We start from the raw sequence: 17,241 nt of genomic DNA on the forward strand, positions 1-17,241 counted from the left end.
CGCGGGCGCAGCCCACCCAGCGTCGTCGGTTTGTTGGTGAAGGGGTGCCACTGGCCCTGGATGCTAGGGCTGTCCGTGTGGAAGGGCTTGCGGATGCGGATCACGTCCAAGCCCGACTGGTCCGCCAGCTTCTGCACCAGCGTCGTAATCTCCTCGACTGACTTGCAGTGGATGCTCTCCTCGCGCACTGCCCCGTTAAGGTATTCGGCCACTACTCTGGGCACACAGCACGGCCGCGAGTTCACGTATAATATGACCCCCGGGTTCCGTCGGGCGAAGTCGGCCACCTCTCGTTCCACGAACTCCCTGGCGCCACGAGACGACGGCGCATCGCGGCTGAGGCTAAAGCTGAGACGCTGCAGATGCTGTACGTAGCGCCCCAGCCCGTTATGGGGGACACTGGCCAGGAAGCGGCTCGGGGTCCCGCGCGCCGTCATGGCCGCAGCGCCCAGGTCGCCCAGGCCAGCCTGGAGGCGACTTGCTAGTATTCTTAATTAGAATATATATGCAACATTTTCCCCAGCCCAGGGTATCATAGTTATTTATTTATTTATTTAGCACATTCATGTTCCTATATTTGTTCCTTCAAGGAATTTTCTTTATTTTTCAATGTATTTAAACACAATATGTACAATGTAATATATATATATTCTGCATATATATTCTGTAATATAAATATATATTCTGGCTCTATCTTTGTGTTAGGTGCTTGAGGGACTTTTTTTTTTTTTTAAAGATTTTATTTATTTGTCAGAGAGAGAGAGAGCACAAGCAGGGGGACCAGCAGGCAGAGGGAGCAGCACGCAGAGAGGCAGACTCCCTGCTGAGCAAGGAGCCCAACATGGGACATCCCAGGACTCTGGGATCATGACCTGAGCCAAGGGCAGAAGTTTAACCGACTGAGCCGCCCAGGTGTCCCTGCTTGAGGGACTTAAATAACTAAGCAATGTATACTATCAGTGCCCTGTTTTAACCCTATAGTCGCAAAATAAAAATGTTATTATGTGTACTCTAATTTCTTTTAACAAAAATGATTATCCAGTAGTCCCTGGTAATTTTTTTTTTTTAAGATTTTATTTATTTGACAGAGAGAGACACAGCGAGAGAGGGAACACAAGCAGGGGGAGCGGGAGAGGGAGAAGCAGGCTTCCCGCGGAGCAGGGAACCCCATGCGGGGCTCGTTCCCAGGAGCCTGGGATCATGACCTGAGCTGAAGGCAGACGCTTAGCGACTGAGCCACCCAGGCGCCCCCTGGTAATGGGTTTAACACCTCCTCTCACCTAAAATCATTTCATTATCACTTAATGTGTATTATTATATTGTATTGGGCATGCCTTTAACAAACAGGAAAAGAAAACACTTTCCTTCTTCTTAAAGAACTCACAGTTTCCTAGGAAATTATACAAGCAATCAAGTAACAAAAATTGTCATGTTCACAACAATAAAATAGCTCATTTAGAACAAAGAATAACTTTGCCTGCCGAAAATTATATTGCATGAGTTACATACAAGCCTCAAACTGGAAAAGATGTTTATATCATGTAAGATCAATAATGAATTGTCATCTGAAAACTAAAAATATCTACTACATCTCATTGAGGGAAATATAAATAAATCAACCTACAGGGGAAAAGTAATGATTGTGTAGTCCACAGGAGAGAATATCTGAAATCCCAATGAACATATGAATATATGAACTTCACTAGTTATCAGAGAATTGCAAATTAAGACAAGGAAGAAGTAGAATTCCTTACTTAACTGATCAGCAATACCACCAACCAACCAAAGAAAACAAAACAAAGCAAAACAACAGAAAAAGAAATGTTGACCATGGAAGTGTTGCTTTAATAATAGTAACCTTGGCAGTAATAGGAAGCAAGGTGACTTATTATGCCTTCCTGAATGAGGTTAACAATTACTATACCAATTTGGGGAGCAGTTTAGCAATACCACATAAATTTGAAGAATTGCATTACCTACTCATTTGTACACACATATATACAAAAAGACAACTATAAAATATATTTGTAATAGCTATAAATTACTAATATAAAAATTAACAAGAGAAGTGATATATACCTTGTAGTTTATACATGCATATATTTATTTATAAAAGAGATAGTATTCCACAGCTTAGCTAAAATAAATCAACATAGTATTTAGACAAACAGCAGAAAAATAGAAAAAATATAATCCATTTAAATAAAGTATTAATATATGAAAATGGTAGTATATATTCTATATGATCAGCATACACATCTGATAAACTATAAAGACATTCATGGACATAACCATTGTATTAGTTTCCTAGGGATGATGTAACAAAGTATCACAGAGTAAGCTTAAGGTAATAGAAATTTATTCTCTCACAACAGTGGTGGCTAGGAGTCTGAGATTAAAGTGTTAGCAAGGCCATGCTCCTTCTAAAAGTGCTAGACTTTATTGCCTTTTTAGATCTTCTGATCATTGGTGACAATCCTTGGAGTTCCTTGGCTTGTATCTGGGTCACTCCAATTTCTGTCTTTACCATCATATGACCATCTTCACTTTGTGTCTCTCGCTCCTTAAAGGACACAAATCATTGCATTTAGGTCCACCCTCATCCAGTATGAGTTCATCTTAACTTGATTACCTCACAAAGATCTTATTTCCAAAAAGGCTCTCAATCACAAGTAAAGGGACTTTCAACATCTGTTTTGGAGGACACATATCAATCCACAGCATTTATGTCTGTAATGTCCATATTTTAAAATAACGTAGAAAAGAGAGGAAAGTGGGATTGGAGAGTGGCCAAGGTATCTCAAATATATATCATTCGGCTCACTGGATGGCACATATTTATTCATTTTATTTGGGGTGATCAAATAATTTATTGTCTAAATTAGGCCACTTCCAGAAGTGAAATGGGATGCAATTAATCATTATTCCAAAATCACAGCCTAAATTATGATTATCCCAGGCAACCCAGGATGAATGGATATCCTAGTTTTTATATTTTCATGTCAATGAAAATGTTTCAAAATAGGAAGATAATTTTATTCAGATATATTCACAAACGTGGTTTGTGACTTTTTCAAAAATGAGAAAAAACCTCAGATAATGCACTTGGATGCACACAGTTAAACATCATTTGTTATTGAAAATTAAGCTGATGTTGAACTTCATGGCAAATGAAGGAGGAAGAAATATCTAAAAAAAATAAAATCATCCTGCCTTATAAAATCCCAGAGACCAGGTATATTAAGATCTATCAGTCTTTAGGGTTAACCAGGCAATATCCTTTCAAAAAAAGAGACAAAATTTGAAAAAAAAAAAGTTAAAACCTTTCTTGAATTTAAAGTAGAATTGTCCAGGGTGCTGAGTCAGTTAAGCGTCTGCCTTTGGCTCAGGGAGTCTGCTTCTCCCTCTCCATCTGCTCCTCCCCCTCTCCCTTTCACCTCCCCCTCTCCCTCCCCCTGCTCATATAAATAATAACATCTCAAATAAATAATAAAAATAAAATTCTAAAAAAAAATAAAGTAGAAATGTCCATAATAGTTGACTGTCATACCTTAAGCCAGCCCTTTGAAACGTTAAGAGCTTATCTTTAAGCCTGCTTATGTAGGAAAGATACATAAAGATAGGCTACTACATTTCTTTCCTTTTTTAAAAATCTAAGCTGGTATTTCATTATGTATTCAAATTTAACCTTCCTCTAACATTCAACTCATCATCCAGGCTAAAAGCAAACATCAATTTCTCCAAAAGTCTGTTTTGACAATTACAGATCAAAGTTTTGCTACCTCCTTTGGGCTTCCAAAGGGTACTTTGCTGTATACTTAATGCATTCTGTTCAATACGATAGTTGTTTGTATAATATTCTATTTCCATATAAGTTTTTGAGACTATTTAGTTTAAGATAATAATTTATTCATCCTTGTATTGTCAGGAGAAATAGACAAAATATATTGCATAGAGAAGGAGGTCATTAAATATTCATTGAATATACATTATTGAGTGAATGTAGGTTAAAGACTACATATAGCGTATAAGTGGGAACCTGGTGCTTAATTCTGCTTTTCTGCAGTAAGGGTATAATGTATTCATTCCATAAACATAAGAAATAAGAACTTGAACTTTATTTAAAAATTTAATGATGTATCATTTAAAAATGCTATGATGATTGAACCACTAGTATATCTCCACTTTAATTATTACTATGCCTCCTCAAGCATTCCCCCAATTGGCTCATATGAAATTTCCCATTATAGGTTAAAAAAATTCCTAAGACTTTTCTATCATTTGATAATAAATTCATTGAAGATGTTGGAAATTCGAGTTTTTTATCACTCCAGATATTTTAATCTCATTAGTATATTATTCAACCTATCCAGATCGTATTATCTTTATCTTTTGATAGTCCTTGTCATCTCCTAGAAATATATTGACAAGTGAGCAAACAAGATAATTCTAGATGATTCCAGTTAACCAGAGCAGAGGTATGAGTTATGTGTTGGGAGGTCCAGGGAGGAGAGGAGTTGGCAGGAAGGAGAAAGCAGAAATGAGAGTTTACATAAAGCACATATTCTCAAAATAGTATCTTTTCAATACTTTCTTAAAGGTTATATATCGACATGACTTTTAAGGCTGATGAAAGAATAATACATTTAGACAATTGAAAGCAACAACATAAAACCTGTAGAAAATGTAGTCAAACAAGGCACCTTTATATTCATTTGTTAACTTCACCAACTATGGGGAAAGACCCATACCCTTAACTTCACTAGGTTGTATGCAGAGTTTTTCTGTAATATCCCAAGGTGGCTACACTTATGCAAATTAACAAGATACTTACCAACAGAACAGAAACATTTTTCACACATGATCTTATCCATTGAGAAAGTCCTTTTCCATCATATGAATAACGTAGTAAGGGTAATTTACAATTGGTCATATTTTAAGTTGGAGAAATGTTTTCTTAATGGCTATTTCTATCTGAAAACATTGCTATTTGCTTAGTATTGAGAAGGAAGCAGCTGTAGCCATCTATTCATTGTACTCACTCACCATCAAGCACACGCCCAAATGCCTTTTCTGATTTATAAAGTGGTCATTTGAATATTATTCTCTGTTAGGGGAAAATAATAAGGAAAAATGTCTCATTTTCTTCTCCCCTGTTCTGTCATTGCTCATTAGTAGTTTAACAATTTATGTCTTCACACTTGTATCTGTAAAGAGGTAAGCATCCTTGTTTTCAATTGAGAGTAATTACATAGATTTTTGTTTGATTTTTCTAAGTGCATTTTTCTGCTAAAGCCTTTTTCTATATTTAGAACTTCAAAAGCTAATAGAGCTAAATTTCTAAGGAAAACTGTTTATATGTCTAACTGAGCAGTAAATGTAGAGGTGTATTATACTAATTATGTCGACAAGTGAATTTACAATCAATAAATTAATTCAATTCTGGGTAACTAGCATAATTAGTATGGCTTTACATAAAATAAAAGCTCAAGGGAAAAATATGAAATACTAAGATTACTGAGAATAACCAATTGACTATTACCAGTTTTATTTTGCTTTCAATAACAATTTGTGTTTTTCAAACATATTCACCAACATTATTTTGATTGTTATTTTTACAGTCATACCTCCAAATTTATGGTAAATCACAAAATCACATTCAAAGAAATTTCCTCTGAAATTAAAAAAGTGACTTAGATATTCTTTATATGTACTTTGAAGATATTTTCATGATTTATCTTTTTTGAGATTTGTAGATAACCTTGAAATAGCTCAAATTATACAAAAATTGTGCAATAAGACTTTTTTTAGTACCAGGGAAAGACCAGCATGTAAAAACTTATTAACATTCTTATGACATGACAGTATCTTATATTTCAATAGAATTTTGACAGACCTAATATTTTTGAAGGCAGAGCTATTTTCTGCTTTGTTTATAAAATGATCTTTGCATGTTTATAGATCTGCAAAGACTGCAGGTGCTACACTTATGGACATTTTTGGAAAGATGCCCCTCTTGATTCTCTTCTTCTGTCTATGGAAACACACGAATTATACAGGCTTGACATAGCAAAAGACAGCACACATTTTTGGAATTCTTTGATTCATAATCTGTCTAAAGTTCTTTCCATCACCAAGAGAGAATTTAAAAAAATAGCAACTCTAGCCAACCAACTTAGTAAACTAGTCCTCTCACAGACTTTAAGGAGATCTTTAATATTCTACCTCCTACTCCTTACCTCTTTATGTAATTTCATTCCTCTTGGATGTAGGCAAGGCCTGTCACTGACTTCTAATGAAGCCCTTGGCTTGGATACATTGCATGGCAAAGAAAATAGGGGTGTCACTCCTATAATTTCAACATGTTGTACATCAGAAGTCACCTCAGCAGACTGTAATGAAAGGTTCTCCTTGCTGGAGGAAACATCCAATATGGAGGAAGCTCACATGGCAAGGGAGTGTGTGTGTGTTGGGAGAAGGGGGGCTCTGGGAACTGTGAGCAGCCTCTAAAAAACCCAAGGCTTTTGGTCATTCAGTCACAAGTAAATGAATTCTGCCAAAAATTTGAATGATTTTGGGGGCAGATCTCTCCTACCGAAGCCTACAGATGAGAATATAGTCCAGCTGACACTTTGACTGCAGCTTTTGTGAGCCCCTGAGCAGATTGCCTACCAAAGCACTTGACTCATGAACCATGGAGACACAATAAATGTTTGCTGTTTTGGACTACTTAGTTTGCGTTATAATTGTGCTGCAATAATAATATATATCTAAATTGAAGTGTAAAGGATCAAACATATCAAATAGATCCAGCTGTACACATGCATAGTTTTTTTATCTTTCTTGATAATCAGTGCCATAAAAATGTGTTTGATAAAAAAAAAAAACTAGTAAATATTTCTGAAATACCAGGGTATAAAGCCATCTGTCTACATTATCCTAAGTCCAAATAAATCTTATAAAAGTGTCCACTGGGAGAAGAAAATGGTAGACTACACTTGTGGAGCACATTTAGGAACAAGTATTAGGAATACATCAAGTAAAAGTTTCAGAAGCTGCTTCTAACTGCAAATCATCCCACCCAACCCAAACTGTTAAATCAGAAAGTTTATCTAACTGACAAGGCTCTGGAACTTTAAATTTCATGGGGTAGGGTTAATTTTTTAACAATGAATAGATCCATGTGGGTAAGAATAATCTCATTTTTTATAACTTACCAAAAAATTATTTTGGACACCCAATAATGAAGGTCAACCTATAAATATACATACATTTTTTTTTAAGATTTTATTTATTTATTTGACAGAGAGAGAGACAACTAGAGAGGGAACACAAGCAGGGGGAGTGGGAGAGGGAGAAGCAGGCTTCCCGCCGATCAGGGAGCCCGATGCGGGGCTCAATCCCAGGACCCTGGGATCATGACCTGAGCCGAAGGCAGACGCTTAACGACTGAGCCACCCAGGCGCCCCAATATACATACATTCTTAAAACAGAAAACTATATTGATTTGAATCTGACATATAGAGATATTCAAAGATGTATTTTACAGGTGCCAGTCTAGTGAAAATCAATACATTTTGAATGTGCTCATCTCAGAAACAGACTGTGAAATAAACATGGATTGCTTCTCAAAATAACGTGTGTTTCATGTCAAATTAGTTTGTTTGAAGGGGAGATGTCTAGTGTAGCTTTCAGTCTCCATACATGCCACAGATATGCTAAAATTATAATGTATGATTAGAAAGTACTATAGATCACAATTAAATGGCCTCTGACAAACAGAGTACACTTAGCAGTTTATAAAATAGCTGACCTCTGTTAATAAGACAACAGAAAAGAATGCAATAGCAGTTTTCTTGTATACTTTGCACTATAATTTTTTAAGAGGGAAGAGACAAATGAAAACTGTAAAAATAATGCGATCTGCTTTTTTTCTCGTGGAAGGAATTTCTGCCATGCGTTCTGTGTTCAGTACATACATGGACTGGCCATGGCTTTCTGTGTCTCTGTCCTACTCACTGGGTCATACCAAAGCAAATCTATATACTGGCGACTCTCATCCAAGCATTAGGTTTTAATAAGTTGATCTAATGTTTTTGATCTGTGAGTGGAAACCAGATGACAGACTTTTGTTCTTGGCCACTCAATATTTTCTTCTGTAAAATATTTTACTAAGTACATTTTTTTGAATGAATTTGAATTCACTTAATAAAATATGTGAGGAATATACTCTTGGAATTCTCAGAAACCTAAAATAGCTTAATGGTAAGTTGAATAAATCAGAATTGCATTCAAATGAAATATATTATAAATATCTTCAATTTTATTATTTAAATATAAAATAAAGGAAAATTTAGACAGCCTTAACAGAATAAAATAATAATCTAAATCAGCAATTTTAGCTGGCTATACATTTATTATGGATTATCATTATAAGGCACGTAAATGGTTGAATTTCTCTAATCTGCATTAATTACATATAAGCAAAATGGCTTCACTTTTTGCTAGTCATATCATGTCTAAAATAGAATGAAGCCTTATGAGAATTCAAATGTAGTAAAATGTCACTAGGACTCCAGTCATCCACTTTAGACCAGTTCTCAAGGGATCAGATTAATGTTCTTTTCTTGGGGGAATATTGAGAAAGACAAATATGAGAAAGGGAGGCCAAGAAATTTGCTCTTAGAAACTTCATCCTGACTGTTCACAAGGCAATAAATGAATCCCAGAGTTCCTGGAGGAATATTTTTAAAAGAGAAGACTATGCTGGTTTTGTTGTCTCAGGGCAACCTCTATGGAACCATGAAATTGTCCCCAAATAACTGTAAGTTCCCTGGGTTCATTCCTGGAAACTTAACCTAGCCACGGGAATCAACGTCTGAATCACCCAGAAGGACCTCTGGAACACATGAACTTCCTGGATTCCCTCTTGCTATATATTTATTCTCAGGGAGTTACAACCAAAAATGTTAAAGAATCTTTTTTAAACTTCATTTATTTAAATGGGGCCCAATATATTAAGAAGAAAGTTGAGAGGTGAGAAACTATTTAGTAGATTTTACATGTATTATCTTTGATCCTAAGGAACATAACACAAAATGTATACAGATAAAGAATTTGTTTTGAAATAAAGTTTTTAATAACGAGATTATATTGAAATATTCTTGCATTCAATAACTTGAATACATTATCATTTAAATTGATTAAGTTGACAGACTAGTTGACTTTTTATCCAAATATGGTAGGAAAAAAGTCTTAAACACTGGGTATAAGTGAATTAGATGACTACTCTCACAAGGAATCCCATTCCTGATATTTTATGCTTCTTTGTGATCCAAAACTCTCTAAAATGTGAGTGTAGGTAGAAACTGTAAGATTATAGGGAAAGTAGAATTCTGATATTTTGAACATAGTAGAAAGAAAAGTTTCTAAGTGTTTGAATTAAATAAACTTGATCTACAACTCTACTTCAGTTACTTTCATGCTAAGTGATTCTAGGCCAAATACTTAAACTCTTGGGAATTAAGTTTCTTCATCCATAAAACGGGAATAATAAGAGAAAATCAGAGTTGCCACTAACATCACTTGTGAACATGATTATAAAATGATAATCTCAGGGCTATAAAAACTCAATCATAGTAGAGAAATGTGGCAAATAACCACAAAAGATACATCAATGCTAAAAACTAAAAATTGTGGGGGTGCCTGGGCATCTCAGTCGGTTAAGCATCTGACTTCGGCTCAGGTCATGATCTCAGGGTCCTGGGTAAAGCCTCATGTCAAGTCCCATGTTGGGGCTCTGTGCTCAGCAGGGATTCTGCTTCTCCCTCTTCCTCTGCCCCTCCCCCCAATCATCTTGCTCACTCTCTCTCTCTCTCTCTCAAATAAATAAATAAAATCTTTTTTAAAAAAACCTGAAAATTTGTGGCTCAAATGTGTAAAATATAATATTACACCCAACATAGCTACTTAAAATGTATAAATATATATGGACTCTGGACATTATATTTGTGAAGCTATCTTTTTTTTTCCTTTTAGTCTTTTTCATTGCTGTGTATAAATCTCTTGTACCATTTGATATTTCAGACTTGTCTCAATGCCTTCAATGCAGTGAACTCTTAGGTTTCAAACTATTTCTTAGGTACCTATTATCTGTCTTGCATTACTTATAGTACTTGTTTTAAGGTAATGAAACTTCAGTAAATATTATTTGTGTTGATTTATTTTAGGAATAACTTGTGATTTTACTACCAGTGATGTAGAGATATCATAGAATGAATAAAATTGTGTCATTTTATTTGCTTCATATGATCTTTGAATATATTTGTGCATCATCTGTTTTATGTTTTGTGTTGCTAAAACATCACTTGTTAAAAATCTAGGCAAGCACACATTTTTGTCCCATCTGTTTTTAGTAAGAAAAATACAGTAAATAGGAGTTATATTGGCAGGGAAAATTAGTTTTCCATATAATTTGGTATTATTGTGATATTTTAATCTCAGATGAGAGTAGATGAAACAAAGAATACTCCAGCTTCATCAGTTATATTTTTATTAATATGAGTTTACTTATGTGTCACCATGGCCCAATTTGTGGCAATTGTTGATCAAAGACAAAATTCTAGAATAAGCAATTTTAAACAGGTTAAAATTTTAAACACCTTACATAACTCAATTTAATATTATTTTTAAGTATCTGTTTGTCCACGGCACAGTGTTAGATTCTGAGGATAAAAATATAAACAAGCAATAGTCACTGACCTCAAGAACAGATTACAAATGACAGTAATATAAATATATTTGTCATCTAGGAGATAAAGGTTGTTATGGAGGCTATGTAAAGTTATAAAGTGCTATAAGAACACAGACAGGGGAACAACTAATCCAGCCTAACTAAGGGATTCAGTAATAAGGTAGATAAATAATCCCTTAGGAAAAAAAATAGTTAATATAAAGTAGAAAATAATATCAATATATTATATAATGAGGATTTTATTTCAGACTATCCCTGCATAGGATGATTTGACTTATTTTTTTTTTTAAGATTTTATTTATTTATTTGAGAGAGAGAGCGCACGAGCACTCAAATGGGCTGAGATGCAGAGGAAGAGGGAGAAACAGACTGCCCGCTGAGCAGGGAGCCTGAAGTGGGGCTCCATCCCAGGACCCTGGGATCATGACCTGAACTGAAGGCAGATGCTTAACCTACTGAGCCACCCAGGCACCCCTGATTTGACTTAATAATTTTTCTACTTTACAATGGTGTGAAAGTGCACACATTCAGTAGAAACAGTACTTTGACTTTTGAATTTTGATCTTTTCCCTTGGCTAGTGACATGTGATGAGAGCCATTTTAACAAGTGTGAGTTAATATCTCATTGTGGTTTTGATTTGTGTTTTCCTATCAGTGATGTTGGTCACCTTTTCGCATTCTTATTGGCCATTTGTACATCTTCTTTAAAAAAATGCTTATTTGGGTCCTTTGCTCATATTTTTAATTGGATTATTTACTTTTTTTGCTATTGAGTTATATGAGTTCTTGATATGTTTTGGATATTAACCCCTTATCAGATATATGGTTTGCAAATATTGTCTCCCACTCTGTGGGTCAATTTTACAATTTATTGATTGTTTGCTGTATAGAAGCTTTTTATTTTGATATAATCCTACTTAATTTTAGCTTTTGTTGCATGTGCTTTTGGTATCTTATCCTAGAAATCATTGCCAAGACCATTATCAAGAATCTAATGATTAAACGACTCACTCTTGATCTCAGGTCTTGATCTCAGGATGTGAGTTCAAGCCCCATGTGAGCCTACTTAAAAAAAAAGGAATCTTTTTTCCTATGTTTTCTTCTGGATGTTTTACATTTTCAGGTCTCTTACATTTAAGTCTCTGACCCATTTGAGTTAATTTCTGTAACTAGTGTAATATAGAGGTCCAGTTTAAGCTATGTTACACTGGAGACCTATGTTTCCAATTTTTTTCCGCTACAGTCTAGTACTTCCTGGGCTTTTACATCTGATATGTATGATTTTCAGAGATCAAAAATCTTATATTAAGACATTAAATAAAACCAAATAATATGTTTTATTTGTTGTAATGGTTGAGAGGTTTTCAGGATAAGGTAATTTCACAATTTTATTCTTCTTTTTTTCATCTAAATTATAGAACAAGTGACAGACCACAACAATTCCCTTCATAAAAAATTAAGTCATTTACATATTTGAAACACATGTGTTGAGGCCTAGCAATGCCTGAATGTTATTCTAGGTATTGGGGATTTTAAAATAATAATAGTAATGATAATACTAATAACAATATGAGCAAAACCAATTATTTAGGGAACCATTGCTATCAAACAATATATAGGTATCAAATGTCGTGTTAAGCATTTTGTATGCATTAAGAAAATGCTTGGAGCTTTGCATTTTGTTCCTCGTTGAGAAAACTGAGCTTAAATTCAGCAATTTGCCCTACGTGAAAGAATCTAGTGTCAGATTTGGGTGCCTGACTTGGGTCTATCAAAAAAGTCTATGTGCTTAGCTGAGACAGTATGCTAAACCATGTTAAACCGAGATAGCCATATTCATGAACCTGGGGGCAGTGGATTTAAACTTCATTGTAACTTTATAACTTAAAGGAAACCTAGAAGGTAAGGATATAAGTTAATAGGATCCCACAATTATTTTCAGAATGTTATCTGAAATTGCTTTACTTTCTAAGTTATGTCCCAACATTTTTGAGGAATTCATATATGTTGAGAATGGACAAAGAAAATTACTATGGTAAAGTTTGGGAGTATAATGTGCTTTAGCAGAGGAAAGACCTGGATTGTTGCTTTAGGAAGCTCTGGTTAAAAAATAAGGCAAACAAACAAAAGCCATAACCAATGAAGGCAGAGGGTCCCAGTGGTAGGAAAGATCAGAACAGGAATAAATAAATAATATTGGATCCCAGCAAAGACAAATTTCTTGTAGCATACCCAGTATATCGTCTCTCAATTATCCATTCTTCCATTCTTTCTTGCTAACAGAACCACACATTTGTTCTGGTAGCCACCCCTCAGAAAAGGTGGCTATATCATCAGTTTCAGGGAAAATCATGAATCTTTTAAACTGATCAAACTATTCCCTTCACTAGTGACTGATCTTGCCATAGGTATATTACACAAATCATGACTTGATAAGAAATCAGGTGTAGTATGTGGGTGAGACTTCTGGGAAAGATTTCTTTCCCCCAGAAGATATCATAAACATGTATCCTTTCTTTACCTAGAATTCTGTTGAACTTTTAAGGAGTCAGTCTAACATAAAAATGAAGTCCCACAGGATAGCAAAGTAGAAAAACAAAAATAACTTGAATTCTTAAGAATACAATTGAGTACCTGATATGAAAACATTCTATGTGACTTATTTCCCATAAGTATATTTATTGTTTTAGCTACGTTCTAACTCACATCCTTAAAATATCAAGATAAGCTACAATTTCAGACTAAAATGCAATCACTGACCTGCTCTCTCCATAACCCCTAAAACGTAAGTCAAGAAATAAGGGGGGCACCTGGGTGGCTCAGTCAGTTAAGCGACTGCCTTCGGCTCAGGTCATGATCCCAGGGTCCTGGGATCGAGTCCCACATCGGGCTCCCTGCTCGTCAGGAAGCCTGCTTCTCCCTCTCCCACTCCCCCTGCTTGTGTTCCCTCTCTCGCTGTGTCTCTCTCTGTCAAATAAATAAATAAAATCTTAAAAAAAAAAAAAAAGAAATAAGGGTATATAAGTTAGGGGATAAGCTAGATTGAGTGAGCAAAGTCAACAATAACAACTCTGAATTTATTGTTTTAGATAAGTCTGGAATTAGCCATTTACAGTGCATGGATGTTTGGGGAATTTATGAACTGCACTTTGCTGATCAACAGAAGTTGTCTTTTAAGGTTTTGGGTACTTTGTTCCTTTTCGGATTGGTTTAAAGAAAATCAAAGAACTGAAGACTTAGCCACATAATTACTTATCAATTGAAAGTAAGAAAGAAAATAAAAGAACATTTAATTCTTCTTTCAGTGTCTTCATTCACTTTGATCTCTGTCTTATTGATGTGATCCATGTTTCCTTGGATTGAGAAGGAGCTTATAAGATATTCTACTTTCATGTAATCAAAATAAAGTGTGAGAGAAATCAAGACTCTTCTTTTTGAAAGTTGATATGTTTTATTCCCTTGATTCAAGTTAAGCGAAGTTTAATGCAATTTCAATAGATAAATAACCATGAATTTTCAATCGTATTATGCATTCCTTCACACAACATATATTTATTGAACACCTATTTCTGTTCCAAGCATTCTTCTATGTATTCAAGAAGTAAACAAAGTAGAAAACAAGTGTCTCTAACCTCATCAAACTTATACTATAAAGGGGAAAATAAAGAAACAAGTGAATATATTAAGTCAGGAACTATTCAGAAAAACGAAGCAGAAAAATGCAATATGAAAAGCTAGCTATATATGTGTACGTCTGGTATGGAGTGGTGATATTTTATGAATGAGAGTCAGAAAAGACCTCACCATTAAGGTAGTATTGAACAGACACCTAAAAGAAGTGAATGGACAAGTTGTAGAAACATCTGTTCAAACCATATTCCAAGACAAGCAAATGCCAGGACCCCAATATAGGAATTTTTTGGACTTACTCCAAGGAGGCCACTATTGCTGGGAAAGAATGACACATCATCAGAGGCAATGAAATCAGAGAAATAACAAGGGACCAGATATTGTGGGACATTGTATGCAATTAACTTTAAGGATGTTGGCTTTTACTCAGACTGAGATGGGAATCCTTTGGAAGGTCTTGAAAAGGTTATGCCCTACATTTTACTTATTTTTTTAAAGATTTTATTTATCTGTCTCAGAGAGAGAGAATGCACAAGCAGGGCGAACAGCAGACAGAGGGAGAGGCAGGCTCCCCGCTGAGCAAGGAGCCCATGCAGGACTCAATCAACAAAACCCTGGGATCCTGACCTGAGCCAAAAGCAGACACTTAACCAACTGAGCCACCCAGACATCCCTGCCTTACATTTTAAAATAGAGTTTCTAAATGTGATTTTGGGCAAGATAGTTCTTAGCTATAGGGTGTTTTCTTATGCATTATAGGATGTTTAGCTGTATCTCTGGACTCTGTCTACTAGATATGAGTAGTTTTTCTCCAGTTTTGACACTAAAATCATCTCCAGACATTGCCTAGAGCCCCCAATAGTGGGACAAAATCACCACTAGTAAACAACTATTGTTTTAAATGGACCATGACAATTAATTTCAGAGAAGAAATTCTAGTGGTGGGAAGGGTGGAGATGGAAACACAAAGGGAGTTCTGTAACAGCTTTCACCCCTAACTAAAAACACTATGAAGCTGTGGACCTTCATAGTAGTGGATATTGGTGAGGAGTAGCTAGATTCTGAGTACATTTTAAAGATAGAGGCTATGGGATATGTTAATGTGAAATAAAAGGAAAGAGGAGACAAGGTGATTATAAATTTTTGCCTCAGTGCTTATAAAATTGGAGTTGCTACTTACAAAGGTAAGAAAGGCACAACAGAAGCAGTTTTGGGGTTAGGAAGCTATCAATCAAGACTTCAGATTTGGACCTGTTAAGTCTGATCTATCTATTAGAACTCCACGTAGGGGGCGCCTGGGTGGCTCACGTTGGTTAAGCGACTGCCTTCGGCTCAGGTCATGATCCCAGGGTCCTGGATAGAGCCCCGCATCAGGCTCCCTGCTCAGCGGGGAGTCTGCTTCTCCCTCTGACCCTCTTCCCTCTCGTGCTCTCTGTCTCTCATTCTCTCTCTCTAATAAATAAACAAAATCTTTAAAAAAAAAAAAAAAAGAATTCCACGTAGAGATACCCAATATGGATTTGAGCATATGAGTCTAGAGTTCAGGAGGAAAACTCTTGATGAGTTACTCATTTGGGAGCCATCAATATAGATATTAAACCTTATAATGGGGTGAGATAAATCGTCAAATGGGTAGGTATGACCAGTACTGAACTCAGAGGTATATAAACATCAGAAAGTTAGAGAATGAAGCAAAAAAGCAGAATAGGACACTGAGAAAGAGTCAGTCAGGTAAGAATTAACCAATTGCTAAAATATACAGGAGAAGGAAAAAAGGCTAGAGATTTTACTTAGGAATGTGGCAGCTTTCTGTGACCTTGATCTTTGTCTTGGTGGGTCAGTGTGATGCTACAGTGTGCTCCAAACAGAATGAAAAAAGAGGAAATCAACACAGAGGCTGGGGAGGATTCATTTGAAAATATCATAAAGGCGTGAGAATGGGATTAGAGTGGGAGTAATGGCAGAAGAGAAGAAAAATAAAGAATTTTTTTTTTGTTTATTCATTTTAAAATGGGCAATACTAGTACAAGTTTGTCCGCTGAAAGGAGTGACCCATTTGGAAGGAGAAACTGGTACAGAATAGAGGACAATTGCTGAGGAGATATGCTTATGTAAGCTAGAAATTCAGTGTAATGCATACAGAGAGGGTTGGCTTAGCTTGAATCTCAAGAGGGTATCTGTGATATCCATGTCGATGCAAATGGTGGGTATATATAAAAAAAGAAAGTAACATATAAGCCAGAGCAAAAGTTCAAAAAATTATTTGTATGCATTTGTTATATTGTGTGTATTTTAGAAAGAATATACTTCTCTTCCAGAGAAAGAAGTCTGAGCATTTGATTAGCAGTAAGAGTAGAGTGGTATGGAGACGGTGTATGTGTATTGCTTCTGTTTTCTTGCTGAGTTTGGAAGTAAGGTATCCAGCTAAGAAGGATGTTAGGAAAACAGCTGTTGAAAATTTTCAGTAGAAAAATGATGTGAAACAGTCATTTAAGAGTGGGGAATTGTTCTTAAAAAAAAAAACAACAAAAGAGTGTAAGTTCCCTGAGACAAATGTGTGTGTGTGTGTGTGTGTGTGTGTGATTGTCTTCTTTAAATAGAATATATTCACATTCAATCTATTTTGGTTGGTTGGATGTTTTTTTTTTTGTTTTTTTTTTATTCTTATGTTAATCCCCATACATTACATCATGATGTAGTGTTCTAGATGAAGTGTTCCATGATTCATTGTTTGTGCATAACACCCAGTGCTCCATGCAGAACGTGCCCTCCTCAATACCCACCACCAGGCCAACCCATCCTCCCACCCCCTCCCCTCTAGAACCCTCAGTTTGTTTTTCAGAGTCCATCGTCTCTCA

General features: G+C 35.6%; 1 pseudogene; it reads right to left on the reverse strand.

Moving 5' to 3' along the window:
• LOC102728561 (large ribosomal subunit protein mL43 pseudogene) overlaps positions 1–468 on the reverse strand; it is a 1,576-nt pseudogene extending 1,108 nt beyond the window's left edge.
• Between the last annotated feature and the right edge of the window lie 16,773 nt (positions 469–17,241).

The sequence above is a fragment of the Leptonychotes weddellii genome, chromosome 7, assembly GCF_054177405.1.
Source record: "Leptonychotes weddellii isolate Sample4059 chromosome 7, ASM5417740v2, whole genome shotgun sequence".
Classification (NCBI taxonomy): Eukaryota; Metazoa; Chordata; class Mammalia; order Carnivora; family Phocidae; genus Leptonychotes; species Leptonychotes weddellii.